This window comes from Lissotriton vulgaris, chromosome 5 (assembly GCF_964263255.1).
Source record: "Lissotriton vulgaris chromosome 5, aLisVul1.2, whole genome shotgun sequence".
In the NCBI taxonomy this organism is placed as follows: domain Eukaryota; kingdom Metazoa; phylum Chordata; class Amphibia; order Caudata; family Salamandridae; genus Lissotriton; species Lissotriton vulgaris.
Window position 1 is genome coordinate 98,852,154 of NC_141693.1, and position 17,795 is coordinate 98,869,948.

General features: G+C 46.1%; 1 protein-coding gene across 3 annotated transcripts in view; it reads right to left on the reverse strand.

The window, feature by feature from the left end:
* The window catches only part of DAB2IP (DAB2 interacting protein), a 1,377,413-nt gene that overhangs the window by 959,382 nt on the left and 400,236 nt on the right, over positions 1 to 17,795 (reverse strand). The gene's annotated exons all lie outside the window — the stretch shown is intronic.

The window sequence follows — 17,795 nt, forward strand, 5'->3', positions numbered from 1 at the left end:
CTCACTAAGACTTTGTTTTCATTCCCTTTCGCATCTACATCCCATTCCACGGTTTGATGGCATTTAAGTACATCAATTCAGCGAGTTGGTAAGCAAATAAACAAACAAATACCATCATGTGGGTCAATTAAGCATGAGCGGATTTTGCGGATTGGCAATCCGCGAATTTGCGGATTTGCAAACTCGCAATCCGCAAATTCCGCGAATTCCCGCGAATTTGCGGATTTTTTTTTTTTTTTGTGTTCGCCCGTGTTTCTGCCAGTTCGCGAGGGTTTTTACAATTTCGCAATTTGCGAACTTACCTGTCGGGTCGCAAGTTTTGCGAACTTGTTGTTTCTACGTGTCCAACCTGTTTGGGACACTCTTCTTCATCACTGCCACTCTCTGTCACCACTGCCACTCTCTGACTACTCATGCCACCCTCTGGCCCACCCATGCCACCCTCTGTTTCATCACCACACCCTCTGGTTGTCCAGTGTACATTATTTTTGGCAAAGCAAAGCACACCTTCCCTGCCTCAAGTGACCTGAATTAATTTGGGGCTGATTAATGTGTCACAGAATATTTTTTTAGCTGGCACCTGCTTCCTTAGTGCGCCCTGATTAGTGATCTTTTGCACTTGCTAAGTGCTTTCATTGTTGCAAAATTAGTTACAACACCTGCCCTGCCCCAACTGACAATAATGAATTAGGGGCTGATTAATGGATTTTAACTTCCAGCCTGGCTCCTGCTTGTCTCCCTTAGCTGTAATTCAGGACCTTTGTGGCATATGTGTAACTATTCTGAGGTTCAGAGCAGGGTCACATAATAGTTTCAACTGGCAACTGAACTCTGGAGGGGCCCCTCAGGAAGCACTACAGGAAATGGCTACTAATGATGAGCCTGAACTTTTGAACCTGGTAAGTAGTTACTTTCAGTTTTGCTAAAATCGTATTTCTGCAATTTCGCACTTATTCGCGGGGCGCGAACTCACGCGAACAGTGCGAGCAGTGCGAGCAAAATCCGCTGCTCGCGGATTTGCGGATTTTTCAGGAAATTCGCAAATCTCGCGGATTGCGGATTTCCCGAAAATCCGCAAAATCCGCGAGCGGAACGGATTTTCCGCCCATGCCTAGGGTCAATGCAGTTGTATCTTATACTGGCCTGCAGGTGGCAGCCTACCACAGGGAATGGAAACCCCCTGCTCTGAAAGGGTAGGTGCTGTAAACTCAACTTCCAGCGGCCACCAGCAAGAGTAGAGCATGGATGTCTCCTTCGTTGCGTTATTACTGACCTTCAACAAAACCATGGCCATATATTAGTTGCCTGCAGAACACGTTTCAGTGACTGCATCATTGAAAGAGCCAACGTGGACATTCAGGCCCCGGGGTCTACTGTATCAACAAGTTGGCCGTGGATTGGATGGGCAGGCATCAGCTGCTCCCAATGGCAACTGCAGCCTTAAAGGGACATTTACAGAAAGCAGGTCAATTAACATTTGATGGTTAAAGCACCAAACCAAGAAGCTAGCTGGATGCTTCTTCTGAACATTTGGGGTATATTTCTGATGTTTCTGCATTTCACAGAGGTTTTCACCAGCACTCCTGGAAGGATGAAACTGCCGCAGCTACCTGGGTTAGTACGGGAACTCCTTTATAAAATTACAGGTCCTCTCTTGAAAAAAGTACTTTCTTAAAACATAAATGTATCAGGCGCATATTTAAGCTTATACAAATAAGTTCTAAAACTCGAGTTGCATGATGTTTTCCCCTGCAGGTCTACCCCTTTAAGACCGCTCTCATTTAGGGGGTGTTTCCCCCACACTCATCCCTGGATACAGATTTACCGTCTGCATGACAGCAGTAAATCTCCAACCATATCCAGGGAGGAAATGTGCTTTGTAAATGTTTGCAAATAGCTCAAACCAAGACATATATGGATCCTTAACTGCTTCCCAGGGCACTTTTATAAGACAAAGAAAAGGCAGTAGGGCTATAGGACAGTTGCACTAGTATTTACCCGTATTAGTTCATTAGTAAGACCCAGACACTCAACTTTTTGCAATTCTACCGCCAACGAATCACTACACAAAACTACTTAGCACATACAGGAAAAGAGTGTCCATTATCTACACATGTGTTATCATGGATAATATCATGATTTTGTCTTAGAAACTTCATATTTCCATCTTTGATGATGCCCTGACATCATAATTAATATAGACCAAATATATGAATTATCCAACCCCTAATTACAGGAGTGTACATTAGTAATGCACAGAAGTCACAGAATCTTGATCAAAAAACCTTGATTTCTTTCTATTTTTTTTGTAGACGTAAACGTGAATTCAGCCCAGCCAATGCGTTTCGTCCTAAACAGACTTCATGTTCAGGTGCATTATCTCTAGTTAGGGTTTGAGTTGTAATTGAGGGGATCCCGGACGATAGTATCAAAGATGAGTCTTCAAATATTCTATGTTCAACTCCAATTTATTTATTCCAACTCTCCATCTTCCTCATCAGAAGTGAATTCATTATGATAAATTATATTGCTCTTCCACGGATCCAAAGCAACAGCTACCATCTACCGGATTCAGAGTGTAACCTTCGCAGGGCATGTCCTCCGTGGGCCAGGAGTCTTCAGGACAGATTTACTTACACGGGATATCCCACCACACTGATGTACCACTGCTTTCTGAAATTTAGGCCTGGGCATTGAACTCCGCTCCGTTTATGGAGTTTGCAGAGTTTTCTGCACTCCGCGGAGCTAACTGAGTGCAAGAAAAGCCTGCTTCGCTTAGTGCAGCAGAGCGCTTCAGCTCGGGTAGAATTTCTACCCGACCTGCAGAAAGACCAGCGTGAACAGCAGTTCGCACAACACTCCGCCACTTGCGGAACTTCGCTGAGGTTTTTTGTAACTTTGCGAAGTTCCGCGTAGCAAAACTCAGCGAAATGAGCCCAAGCTTATTGAAATGAACATTTTTGTGAATACAAAAAATGGATTTACAGCTTGAAAAAACCTATTTGTGCAGCTGGCAAGCATAAATGGTTTTATGAATCATTAAGTGAGCACTGGTGTCATGTCAGTTAATCATCTAATTAGCTGGCAATGTGGGTCTGTGAAGCAAGTTTCCACTGTGGAGATCTGTGTCGTAAACCATATCAGGCCTAACCCATCCTTTCATCTTATTGCAACATAACATTTATTATGCACCAATGCCTTAGAAATAGACAGTAGCATATGAAAATGAAACTATACAGCGACAGAAAAGTTATAGTGCTTCATATTGTACAACTGTCATTTTAAGCACTGTAATTAACAGGTGTTGTTACAACTTAATTTCTATTCAATTTTACAACCTCAGAAGGGTAAAGTACTGAGTCTGCGTTGACAAAATGCTAATCCTTGACTCACTGCTTAGTTTGTAAAAAAAAATAAGTGCAACAGCCCGGTTGTATGACGAAACAATGCAGGGAAATACTCTGCATGCCTTTACCATGCATTTTTAACTTCGCATTCTTTTAGCTTGTATATGCTTTTATAATGTGTGCCGTTACCAGGCATTGTTTATATATATATATTAATATATACGAACAATGTATTTGTGGGTGGAGACTCCCCCACACATTCCCGAACTTACCTTAAAAGTGTGGTAAAGGCATATGTTGTAAAAGCATATGCGTTCTAAAAACATGCGTGGTAAAAAATATGAAGTAAAGGTACAACGCGGTAAAAACCTCATTGTAAAGACTGTCTCTCCTAGGGCCCTTGCCAGGAGCCGCCACTGCAGCCTGCACCATCCATTGCACTTTTCAGAGCTGCAAATGACAGTACCAACACAGGTACTAACCATCTTACTCATACAAGTGTGGCAATTCAGACTATTCCAGGCCCCACGCCATAACAATGGCTTGGAAGGCAGGAATTAGTAACTTTTAAAGTTTACTGCATTAAAAAAGAATTGTTGTTTCGCTCATCTCTAAATTAGACAAACAGCGCCACCATGTGGCAAAGTGTCATAAGTGCTGGTGTTGACAATTAGGTGTCAGTGGCGAGCACCGGAAACCACAGGCTCAAATTAAGCACAGTCTTGACTTGCACAGCAGATGTCCACAGTGAACCACCCTGGCGGCAGATCGCTTACTGAGCTGAGAAATAACTTCCCAATTCTTTGTTTTATAGTTTTATATAGCGCGAACTAGACCCGAGACATCAGGTATTAGAGAGCTTTACATGAGCACCAGTTTCGTTACAGAAGAACACATTCATTTAATTCTTGGAGAGAGTTTGTAAAAAGAAACAGTATTTCGGATGACTTCCTGTGCATGTTCGGCCCATCAGCCATGTGCAGTTTTTATTTCACTAGTGCTCTGTTAAAAGACGGAGGCTGAACTTAAGCTCTTCAGCACAGCACTGTGCGGCAGGCAGTGACATTCCTTGGAGCACACTTCCAGTGTGATTGGTTGTATGTGTCCTGTCACAGAGCCGATCCCCCAAGTGGCTGCATCATGATTAGATGTGTTACAGGCCCTGCACTGTCAATCACACGTGAAGTATGATGCATGGCATGGCATAGGTGGAAATGCAAGCCAAGCAGGAACAGAACGGAGAGTGGGCGAGCTCGATCAGAGCTAGACAGGTCATAAGGGAACTAAAAAAACACTATTGTTGTCATTATTCTTTTTACTATCCAATGCCAGGCTAATGAAAGGTCTTGCATCCAGTGTGCGCCCATGCACACATTGTCATCTGTACTCACTTTAGAACTGAGTGTGTGCTTTAGGTGGTATTCTCTGCATTGTACATAACCAATGAGATTCTATCAATGTGGAGAGTGAATATTTTTTAGTTTTTGTTGGCTATAAAGACCTGATTAGTTGGAGAAGTGAGGAAAGCTCTCTTTGCGGGTGACAAAAAGAGAGCACTATGTGTTTTTAAAAATACCCCTCACACACTATGAATCCCATAGTGTCATGCTTCATCATAGGGGTCTTCCCGTCCTCTCTGCATCACAGGACATATAGAGGCAGTAGCGGTCGGTGGTGGGAGTAACTGCCGGGCGGTGACGTGGGGAAGGGCAGGGGGGGTAGTAAACTATGGATTACGGTCTATTACAGGTAAGTAAATATATAAATAAATAAAACTAGTTTCATTGCGCGCACTGCATTGCAGGAGGGTGACCTTGACTTAGGTCCTCAAGGTCAGACGTCATAGGATTGCACACTCATTCCTTCAAACCCTTGCCTAACTCGCGAGCCGCGACCCTTTACCGACGCTCTGCCCAGTGGGTGTAGAAAAGGCAGAGCAATAGACCGCGGGTGATTTGCAATAATTGTACAAACTTCAACTTTTGCAAATCCCGGGCTTTGATGCTCTAGTGTTCTAAAATGGGCCTAAACGTTATAATAATTTGAATTTAAAAGCAAAGAAAATTATCCTCCGGTTTCTAATTATACCCCGTACTGCGTGTATATTAATGTGACAAAAAACATAATTGAGCCATGCTTCATATTCTAATTTTGCCACAAAGTTGTTTATCCGTTTGCAATGAGCACAGCTTATATTGCGAGAAATAAACCTCAGCGTTATCAATTCACACAGACAGGGCTCAGGGAATAGAGCTGCATAATGAGAGCGCGGGATGGATCAGCATCATGGATCAAATTACTTATGACATCATCCACACGGGGGCCAATCACCACCCCGTATTCAAAACAGTAAACTCTGATCCTATCACAGGAAGAGGATGGCCCAAAGGTTCAGGAGTTCCACCAGTAAGTTCATATTAAAATATAATATTGGTTATAATATCTAACACACCCCAGGTATGTAACTCACACACACCAGCATAGTAAATATAAACACATGCAGCGAGGTGACATCTTATAGACAGGTAACCTCCTGCTTCAATGCGATCCATATTCTTGCAACCAGGTGAATACTCTACAGTAGGCCTATGAGAAATCGTATTTACACCGGTGTAATTAGAGTTATTACGCATTACTCTTGTGATTCAAAATTGCTGTAATTTCGCAATTACGCCGGTTTGAGTAATTAAGAGTAATTTAGAGCAAAAATCATATTGCAGGAACAGAGGAAAATGAACTACGAGAGAGAGTGGGGCTGCTGTATACTGCTGGATTCTATACCATTAAGTGCTATTTTATCAGCGCAAAATGCATCCTGGGCCCATTGTTGATGCAAGCGTGCATTCTAAACTAAGAAAATAGCACTGATTGCTAGATTACGCCTTTCACATAACTACGCATCATTTTTAATAACAATGCTGGAGAGAATCACGCTAGTTACACCCGCCCCTACTCAACAGTATGCGTAAGGGCCCCTATTGCTCAATATTGCCTCACAGCTGCTTGTTTCGATGCTTCCCGGTTCATCGAAGCTCAGTGTTCCAATGGATTCCACGTTTCTCGTTGCATCAATGCCCTAAAGTCTCCTATGTAACTGACAGTCCACGTCTGTCAACACGAGCCTGCTCGGATCGCCAATGTTAAAAGTCCTTGTTGCCCAGTTACGGGAGTTTCATATGTACAGTTTTCAGGAGTGCCTATTGGATTCCGGGATCAAGGCATCTCAAGACAGCCATCAGGATCACCTGTACTTGGCCCATCGCCCCTAGACCGCGTGACCTGATGCATTAGGACAGTGAAGTTCTTCCAGGACAGTGCTTTGTCTCGATATATGTCAATATAATTGATGACTTTCTGATTCTACCAGTTTCCCGTATTCCACCCAAATCCAAAGAAGTTTTTGGGGCGCATCACCAAGCCCTCTGTCATTTTATCAAGTGATTCCCACCTTTAAGCCTCTCCAATTTCATAGACTATTTTGCTTAAGCATTAAAAACAGGGCAAATGGTTATCAATCAAATTCTCTAAATTCATCTAACATCTGGGAAGAGGGTTGTAGTAAATTACCTCCCTATTGTTCTCCACTGAATAGCTCTGTAGAATGTACCATGACACCATCGAATGCGTGGGTGTCTCTCTGTGCTTACAGTGTCAGTTGGTCAACTCAGGCTGAGCTGCTAGGAGCCTGCTCCTGGTGGGGCTACATCTGTACCTTCTACCTTCTCCTACTCGCCTATCCTAGAAGCAAACTACAATAAAGGAGTATCTAACTATACTGCTGGACTGTGTATCTTCCTTTACAAGAATGTGTTTCTACTATGTATCTTCTCCCACTCTGTTATCCTGGGACCAAGTTACAATAAAGGATTATTCTATCTATACAGCTGGACTGTCCATCTTCCTTTACCACAAGGGTCTTCATTGACCTAGTGGGCCTATTGTCCAATCTCATGATGTTGACATTCTAATTACCATAAGAAGAAGTAAAAAGGTCGTCACTGTTACCCCATTGGCCAGCCAGACAATCCAATGTTACGATTGTGACGTCTCCTGCTGTTATGTGGCACCATCCAGCTAACTTGATACATTTGTTTCACTTGCACTTATCATAAAGTCATGTTGATTGTTGAACTGTGTCTGCTGAGGTTTGTGTTCTGAATGGCTTCTTCAGTACCCAGTTGCTTTCTGGGACAATGCAACGTAAATACATTGTGTGGAGTGCGCCTCATAAACTTAAAAAGCCAATTGTGGAGAATTTTAGCAATAATAACGGCCCATCGCCAAGACCCTCTTTACGCGCTACTTGAAATCTTCGATCGAAACAGTAACTGCCGTTACCTGGGCCAATTAATGTAGAAACACCTTCGGCCCACGGAACATCGCCTAGGACTCTGGCCGCTCAAAACAGCTGAAACCTCCAGGTGAAAATGCAGATGTGAATGAGGAATAACCAATGGGGATCTCAATCGGTAAATTTGAGTATCCATTTGTTACTGAACCCTCAGGGTCAAACTAGTAATGACGCAGTATTCCCAGCACCCCCCCCCCCCCCCCTTCCCTACCCAGTTCCCACTCCAGCCAGTAATACCAGGATCCGGAATGACCAGTGCCATTATTAGGGACCTCGTGAAAAAGCCATAGGTGACGTCTTATGACTGATGTCTTACCTCATCACACGCTATCACCAGCCATGGCCCTGCGGTCACGGTGGCTTCAGGACTCATGTTAGTCAGTGAAGCTAACTACCAGGTTAGATGCTCTCCCCACTTCAGTCCTGCGGTGTGTTCAGCTGTCTCGTTAAAGGTCTTGTAGGAGTGTCACGATGTATAGACCCATAGTGATTTTCACGAATTCTGGCATTGTTACAACAGTGCATTCTGTAGCATGGATCCTCGTGCAAACAATGTAATCACATACAAACACGCTCGAGAACAAACTCACATGACAACATGCAAGACATGCCTGTTCCCATACCTCAGAATTCTGAAAACAACGATTACTGAACGCAAAAGTTAAAAGTGGTTGGGTGACTTATAGCACAACACACCCTGGCGACAAGTCCCACCCGCGAACTGACCACAGAAAGGAAAGAGACCCTAGCACAAAAGTGAGGAGGGGAGGCATGACCCACACCTCGACAGGGTCTGTCTTTCAACTTCTAGCCACGTCCACTTCACATACAGTGAATGATGTCACGCATCCGGGAGGTATACTTTTGCAGTCAGTAGAACATCCTCGGCCTGTGGTGGCCAGGCTGATCTGAGCTTATGTGTCAGCTTTCACCATCTGATTAAATATTTAAGGATTGGCTCCTCAGCGGTTTTTGATTGCAGCTTTCCATCAGCAAACAGCGAGGGTGTCAATAAAAGCTTCCATAAATGGGCGCTGTGAAAGCAGCACCACCCACAAATAAGGCAAGTTGGCTGAAAGTGCGGATGACGGCTGTTGTCCCTCCCTGCTTTGCACACACAGGTACTACAACACCATGCACAGGGGCGTCACAGACACCCCACATACCCAGTGGTGTTGGCGGACCCCAGTCTTCTCTACATGTCTCAGCACGTCTGTGCAGAGGGTCTCTCTAAAACAGCTGCAGTGGGCAACATACCCTGAGCTGGCATTGTGCAGACACAGGACTGAACATTAACAAAATAATGTAGGTGTTTCTCTTCCGTTCCAGCCTGCCAGGCACCTTGCCTGAGTGGGCGTGGCCCCCTGAGAGAGAGACTCCTCGACAGAGCACTGCTCCTCTAGAGGGAGAGCACAAGAATGACTGGAGCAGAGGCAGTGTTGCCACCTTTCCCAGAGAAAAATGCCAGCTTCTCTCTCTTCAGGTTGCAAGATTCTGTAAACGCCTGCACGGGATCCTTAAGTAGAACTGTATATGAAATAATCTCTATTCATGTTAGCATTGCCTTCCTGTCTTTGTTTATTTATGTTATCAGTCAGGCGCCATTAGGGCAGCCGAAAGCATATTTTAAAGTGTTTTCTTCTTGCATTAACTGTTAAAGGTATGTATTGATAAGGGGAAAAAACACCAGCCAGGACATTAAAGTCATTGCAAGGGATTTCTCAATGTTTCAATTACAGGATTTGGATAGAACCCCAGACTTCTTGTTTCCCTTGGGTATGTGATAAGGAATGAGGCAAAAGTTAAAAGCAATAGATTAGTTTAAAAATAATTGACAAATATATATATATATATATCAATAAAAGCACAACATTGAGAAATCTAAGTGACCAGCTTTACTTTTAAATATTTCCATGCACTTTGTGTATTTTCCAAACCAAAGCAGTCTACACAGCAGATTGCCTTTGTGTTAAATAAAAAGATTCAGTGAATTCAATATTTCAATAACCATTTTAAGTTTCCGTATTGTAAATCAGAGGCTCAACCTCTCTCTTGTCAGATGTATCTTTTTTTTTGCAACCTGGTTTTTGTTATTTTGCTTTTCCCATTATAGACAGGACTACATGTACCAGAATGCAATCAGGACTGGAAACCACAACCGGCCCTGGCAAGGTGATCGGCTGCCCCCCCTCCCCACTCGGGGGGGGGTTGGAGGTGCCGGTGAGCTCTTTGCCGGAGCAGGTTTTAGGCCGATTTTGGTACAGGGCCGATTTTGCTGCTATGCTGCAAAACCGGCCCCCACCTGTGCGGCCCACCGGGGGATTGCCCGGTGCCCGCTATGGACAATCCGGCCCTGAATGCAATGCATAAACTACTCACACCTGCGTGGGGGCTACCTCTGAACAAGTGACCAAACATTGCAGGTCGCATTGCAGGTCGCCCCCACGCCACTGCTCGCCACTTCTTGCCTTGCTGCCTTGCTGCCTCGCCTCCCCCTGCACCAGCACCCCCCGCCCCCTACCGCTCCCATTCCGTTCCTTCCCGCCACTGCTTTCCTGCGGCCCTGCTGCCCTACACACCCATTGGCCTCCCCGCTCCCACCTCCCAGCTGCTCCGCCCTCCCAAGCCACCTCATAGGCAGGACGAACAGTGGTAGCAGGTGCGACCTCTGACCCTGCTTGCAGGCAGGTCTCCCCCACGCCGCTGCTCATCACTTCTTGCCTTTCTGCCTCTTTGTTCCTGAGGTGCTTCTCGCCTCCCCCTGCCCATGCGCCAGCTCACCCTGCCCCCAACCGCTCCCATTCCATTCCTTCCCACCGCTGCTTCCCTGCCGCCCGCCCCCCTACACACCCATTGGCCTCCCTGCTCCCGCCTCCCAGCTGCTCCTCCCTCCAAAGCCAGCTCATATGCATGCCGAGAAGTGGGCGCCCAGCGCCAGAACCCCTGGACCCCGCGAACGTCACGACACCAGAATCCACTATGACGCCAGCACCCTCCACGCACTCAACACCAGCCGAAACCACACCTGCTTCCAAGCTGCCCCGAAACAGACCCACAGACCCTTCTCCTGCCACACCTGCAGCATCACCTGCGACAGAACCATCAAACCTCCAAAGACTGGACCCAACCATCTCCGCTGCATACTCCTCAACACCCGCTCCGCACGCAAACACGCCATCGAGCTCTCGGATCTACTCGACACCTCCGCCCAAGACATGGTCTTCCTGAACGAGACCTGGTGGAACGTCTCCTCGGCGCCCGACATCGCCATAGCCATCCCGGACGGATACAAGATCACCCGTGGGGACCGCGCCAATGGAATCGGAGGAGGAATAGCCATAGTCCACACTTAAGGTCACCACCCACGCTGACGACAGCCTTAACACCACCAAACACCTGAACTTCCGGATCCACACCGACCCCAACACCACCCTCAGAGGAACCCTCGTCTACAGACCCCCCAGACCCTGGGCTCAGTTCAACAACTCCATCGCCGACCACGCCAGCACCCACGCACTCGCTTCCACGGACTACATCCTCCTCGGGGACCTGAACTTCCACCTCGAGAACAACAGCGATGTCAACTCAGCCACCCTGATCGCCAACCTCGCCAACCTCATCCTCAGACAACTCGTCACCGCACCCACCCACGCCGCCAGCCACACGCTTGACCCCATCGTCTCCACAGGCTCCCACGTCGTCTTCGACCACACCACCAAACTCCACTGGACCAACCACTGCTGCATCCATTTCACCTTCAAGAAATCAACCACACACCACCACACCCAACAGCTGCCTCGCCGCTGCTGGAGCAAAGTCACGGAAGACCTGCTGATCACCTCCCTCACCAAGAACCCACCCACCGACCCCACCAATCCAGACACCGCAGCCCGCAACCTCAGACAGTGGACCGACGACTGCGCCAACACCCTCACCCCGCTCAAGAAACCCTCCAACAGCCACGCCAACAAGAGAGCCACCTGGTTCACCAATGAGCTCCCGCAGACACCACCACCTCATCAGATTAGCCAAAAGATCCTCCTTCAGAGAACGATTGGATAACAACGCACACAACAGCAAAGAGCTCTTCAGCATCTTCTTCCACCGCAAGATCGCTGACATCCACGACAGCTTCAACACCACGACCTCCCTGACTACGCGAGACTCCAACCCCCCTGTGAACACCACCAGCGCCAACCGCCTGACCTCCTGGTCTAACGTCAACGACAACGAGACACGCAAGGTCACGAACTCCATCCACTCAGGATCTCCGTCCGACCCATGCCCACACCACGTATTCAACAAAGCAGACACTGCCATCGCACCCCAACTACGGAAGGTCATCCACATCTCCTTCGAAACAGAGATATTCCCGGAAAGCTGGAAGCACGCCGAAATCAACGCCCTCCTCAAGAAGCCCAAAGCGGACCCCTAGGACCTCAAGAACTTCCGGCCCATCTCCCTGCTCCCGTTCCCGGCAAAGGCAATCGAGAAAATCGTCAACATGCAACTGGCCCACCACCTGGAAGACAACAACATCTTGGACCCATCCCAATCCGGATTCAGACGAAACCACAGCACCGAGAGAGCCCTCATCGCCGCCACAGACGACATCAGGCAGCAACTAGACAACGGCGAAACATCAGCCCTCATCCTCCTGGACCTGTCAGCCGCCTTCAACACGGTCTGCCATCACACTCTAAAGACACGCCTCCTAGAAGCCGGAATCCAAGAGAAGGCTCTTGACTGGACCACGTCCTTCCTCTCCGGAAGAACCCAGACTGTCCGCCTCCCACCCTTCCGTTCCGAAGCCACCAACATCATCTGTGGCGTCCCCCGGGATTATCCCTCAGCCCGACATTGTTCAACGTCTACATGGCCCCCCCGCACAAGTGGCCCGCCATCACGACCTCAACATCATCTCCTACGTGGACGACACCCAGCTCATCCGCTCCCTCACCGAGGACCCACACACTGCCAAATCCAACCTCCGCGAGAGAATGAAGGTTGTCGCTGACTGGATGAGGAGCAGCCGCCTGAAGCTGAACTCTGACAAGACGGAGGTCCGTATCCTCAGACCCCTCACCTCAGCCTGGGACGACTCCTGGTGGCCTACCACACTGGGAACAGCACCAACACCCACCGACCATGCACGCAATCTAGGATTCATCCTCGACTCCTCCCTCTCCATGTCGAAGCAGGTCAACGCCGTCTCCTCCTCCTGCTACAACACCTTCCACATGCTCCGCAGGATCTACAAATGGATCCTCACCGATACAAAAAGAATGGTGACACAGGCCCCCAGAAGCAGACTGGACTACGGCAACGCACTCTACACAGGAATCCCAGCCAAACACCTACGACAACTACAACGCATCCAAAACGCCTCTGCCCGACTGATCGTCAACGCTTCCCGCCACAGCCACATCACCCCCCACCTAAGAGACCTACACTGGCTCCCCATCAACAAGAGGATCACCTTCAAGCTCCTCACCCACGCACACAAAGTACTCCACAACGCCGGACCAGCCTACCTGAACAGCAGACTCAGCTTCCACACCCACACCCGCCAGCCTCGCCCTCGCAGCTGTCCCCCGCATCCAACCAACGACCTCCGGCGGCAGATCCTTCTCCTACCTTGCCACCAAGACCTGGAACACCCTCCCTACCCACATACGGCAGACGCAAGACCTTCTCGCCTTCAGAAGGTTCATCAAGACCTGGCTCTTTGAGCAGTAGCACCATCCCCCCCGTCCTCCCCCCCAGCGCCTTGGGACCCTCACGGGTAAGTAGTGCGCTTTACAAGTATGCTGATTGATTGATTGTATCTAATGGATTATTTCTTGTACACATATACAGGATGAAAGTCTTTTCCTTCATTGCTTCCACAAAGTACGTTTGTGCTTTCATATTGGAATAACAGGAATGTTCAGCAGCCTTGCAATTTTAGCCTCCCAACTAAAACCCTGCTCTCAAGTATAACATGCAGCCTGTGATACCAAAGCATTGTCTATGGGCATCCGAGGAAGGGGACAAATGACATGATTTTATTGGACAGATGATGGTAACGCCAGGCTGCTGTAAGGGAATGATTGCTGAAAGGGGAGTCTGAAAGGTTTTACTGAATTGTAAAACAGGTTTAGTGCATACTTTAAAGCCATTTTGTGGTCGCAAAACCAATGCCTTTGTGAATCAATGGCACTGGGAATCCATTTTTTTTAAATGTATAAATTCTATGTTAGGCAAAGAATTAATATATATTCAAGTGGTATGTTGCAGGTAAAGATGTAATATATATTAAATCTGACTTTTTTCAAACCACTTTAAAGTAAAATATTTGCTTTTCTGTTTTGTGTACCTGGAAAAATATATAGAAATGTAATAAATATAAGTTAAGTCTGCTGGTTTCACTATGGGCAATCCCATACCTAGACTATAAGTCATCCCACAAATATATACATTTACTGGATTTGTTGGAGTGGGGAGACTTGTGGTGGGTGCCCCATAAGCATATCTCTTGCAGGGGAGGTGAGGGGTTCAAGTCTTCCTGCGCTACTAATTATGCAACACATGTTCCTAGCAAAGGTCAGAAGATTTTATGTCAATTTTTTTTGCTTGCACTATTTCTTTGCACCTACTCCATACAGGCAGGTATTAGCACATTGCAACACATACTTCTAATAGCGGAGTGCAATTCAGGTTTTTTTCCACCTGGCAATGATCTGCTAAGTACACGAAGTATGTCCTTTGTGAAGGCTTCGAATTCACCTGGTTTACCTTTGCTCATGTGACGTCATATAATGTTACCGCACAGTGAGATATTTTGACGCTGTTCTAATGCAGATGAGCTTGAAAATGTATAAAGAGTTTTTGTCTGCAAGACTGACATTTTTGCAACGTTTCTATGCACAATGACAATGAGAAGGAGTGTTATTTGTTTCACATAATGACGTGCTACATACTCTGTCGCAAAAGTTATGTTTTACATGACGTGGAAAAGTATAAAAGCTTTGCAAGCTACACAAGGTGTAAAGTAGGCATTTGCAAAGATGCAAAATGTATTCACAACTGAAGCCTAGCTTTAATGTATTTCTTAATTGGCTAGAGTCTGGCCGTCCCGCACTCCACTGACGACATTAGTTGCCTATTTCTATTTCACATGCCATTCCTTTATAGTGACCACTTCCCACTCCTCCATTTGCATTAAAATATTTTCCCTCCTGTTTCTTCAGTGCTATTCCACACCAACGCTTAGTTCCACTGGCCCTGCTGGACTTCTACCCGAGGCCTTAGAGATTCCTGTCCTGCCTAACCCAACTGTCCTGACTTACAGCCTCCTTCTCACTTGAAGCTTTCTCATCAACCCCACACTATAAATTCTTCCCACACACATTTCTCTCAGCATCCAATCAGATGCTGCATACGTTCCACACTTATAATTAGCCCAGCTAATTTAACATTCAGAATAAGGTAGCCTACCTATTGCATAGGTTTACGAGCCATATAATCCACTGTCTGCTGCTTAATTTGCAGATCTCACGAAAAAAAGATGTCTATCTCCAACGGATAAAAGTTAATTAAAAAAAGTTGACACATGTGGTGCTGCACAGTGTCAGACCCTTTGTAAAGGGCAGTTGTGGATTGCTGTATTTTATTTTCAAGGGTCCTAATACGGAGTGGCCTGAATTAATCTCAGGGGGTGAGGGGGGCGGGGTGGAGCAGGCTCTTGGGAAGCGAGATGCACAAGTGCTGTGTTTTTGGTGCAAGAAATCAAAGTGTCAGTGAGCTACTCTGTCATGGCTGTAATGGGCTATCATAATCAATAATCAGTTTTTTTAGGTCTCCTTTGTAGCAGAACAGACACTGCATGCAGTCTCACTTGCAAGAGACATTGCATAGAGCAAGATGCTTGGAGCCTGCCCATTGCTTATCATTGCTTATCATTTGTTGGCTTTATTATAAGTCATCGTTGCTGCCTCCTAATTGGCCAGAACAGGCCGGCTTCACTTGCTCTTTTTTCGTATGGAGCATTGATGAAGTACTAATTGCTACATCTTAGTATCCTTCCGCTGCTCAAGCTGTGAATAAGGTACTATTTTCATTTATTCTTTGTATCATGATTCTTCTTCCTTCCCTCCCCGTTGTCTGTGTTCCTTTTATCCCCCTCCCGCCTTGTCCATGTTGCTTTGTAAGCTCCTCCATCCCCACGTTGTCCACGTTTGATTTAAACCTCCCTCCTTCCTCCACCCCATTGTCCATGTTACATTTAACCCCTCTCCCACCCCCTTGTCTACATTGCTTTTAGTCCCCCCCCTTGTCTGTGTTCCTTTTAACCCTCTCCCCTCGCTTGTCTGGGTTTCTTTTAACACCCCCACTCCTTTATCCGTGTTTCTTTTAACCTCCCCGTCCATGTTGCTTTTAGCCTCCCTCCTCTCCACTTCCTCCCTTGTTCGTGTTGCTTTCAACCCCCTCCTTTGTCTGTGTACCTTTTAACCTCCCTCCCCTCCCTTGCCCGTGATATTTTTAAGCCATTTCTCTCCCTTGTCAGTGTGGTTTTTAACCCTTCTCATCCCCACCTGCCATAAAAAAACAGATGACGCAGCCAGCATCTTCTGTTGCCTCTTTCCCCCCTCTTGTTGCCTGTCTCGCCCCTGTACCCCCCTTCCTTTACTCAGGTCATCCGCTCCCACCCGTCATAAAATAAACAACAAAATAAACTATCACGCGGCCAGCACTGGCCGCGTCATAATGTATTTTTTCAAATTTTTACCCATGATGCACAGCAGCTGTGCTGCACTACAACATGGCTAAATGACATTGGCAAAGCCAACATCTTGGTTTACTCATGTCCTGGTGGAAGTTAGTGTCAAAGTGAGAGGATGGAGGGTTACAATTCATTCTCAAAGTCACCCCCCCCCCCATTTCTGATAAACGATAAACCTGTGGATAACTTTACACTATCAGGCTACCATGTTTGAATAGCTGATTATATGCTCACGGCTGCCATTTTTCTACAATAATTATGAGAAATTATGTTTGTCAAGCTGAGGGTCCGCAATTATTATTTTTTTACAAGGGGGCAGCATTAGAAAGTTTGAAGACTTCTGGCCAACAAAATATTGATTTATGTTAAAATAATGAAAGAATGAAATATTACTGCCACATAATGCTTTTGCATTATGCTGCAAAATTTACATGTTATTGTCTCTTAATTTAGTTGTTTAACTTAGTCTTTCATTGCTGGATAATTCAAGTGACACTAATATTAGCAAACTAGACTCCACCACCATCAAAATATTGAATCCTTTAATTTTCTTATCTGAATGATTTATAAGAGACTCCATCTACAGAGCATGGGAGACACATGATATAACAAAGTGGCATTTGAACTGTATGCATGTATGTTCATAATATGAACAACACGGGAAAAGGGTACTTTCAACTGATATTAAATAAAAGCAAATGTACAAAGCCACCATAAAGTTCAAATCTCTACCACCCTGCTGAAAACATTCCAAGCAGAATATGTGCTTAGTCGGCATCTTTCAATGGTGGGGAGGAAGTTCAGCTGAAGTGTAGCATGAATTCCTACTGCTGCGTTAAGCAGTTTTCATTAGGAGCCTGGAGCCAAAGCCGCTGAATGCCTGGGTCACTGAATAACAAGGCGGCATAGTTTTCTTTTTTTGTTCATCTGGTGTTAGCCAAGACCTTTTCATTTTACTAAAATGACATGTATTTTATACTTCTAGAGGTCTTCAGCCAGCCTCCTTATCAATTGGCCTGTTGTTGTGTCATTCACATTTTTCTTCCACCCACTACAGCTTGCATCATGGGCTAAAGCTTCAGCCCACTTCAGGCATTGGCCAAATTCATTGTGAGTGACAGAATTATTTTCTTTCCCGATGGGCACATCCACAGGCAAAGTAGTTCTTGTCTGTGTCTGGGATTACTACTGCAATGTGTGGTTTTAAAGACCAACGTATTATTTTCCTTTAATCACTGGTTTATTTTTTTAGGGCAAATGGTTAAAATATAATTCTATTGCAAAAGGATTTGAGGGTTTATAGTTTTTACTTGAAACTAATTAAGACAAAATC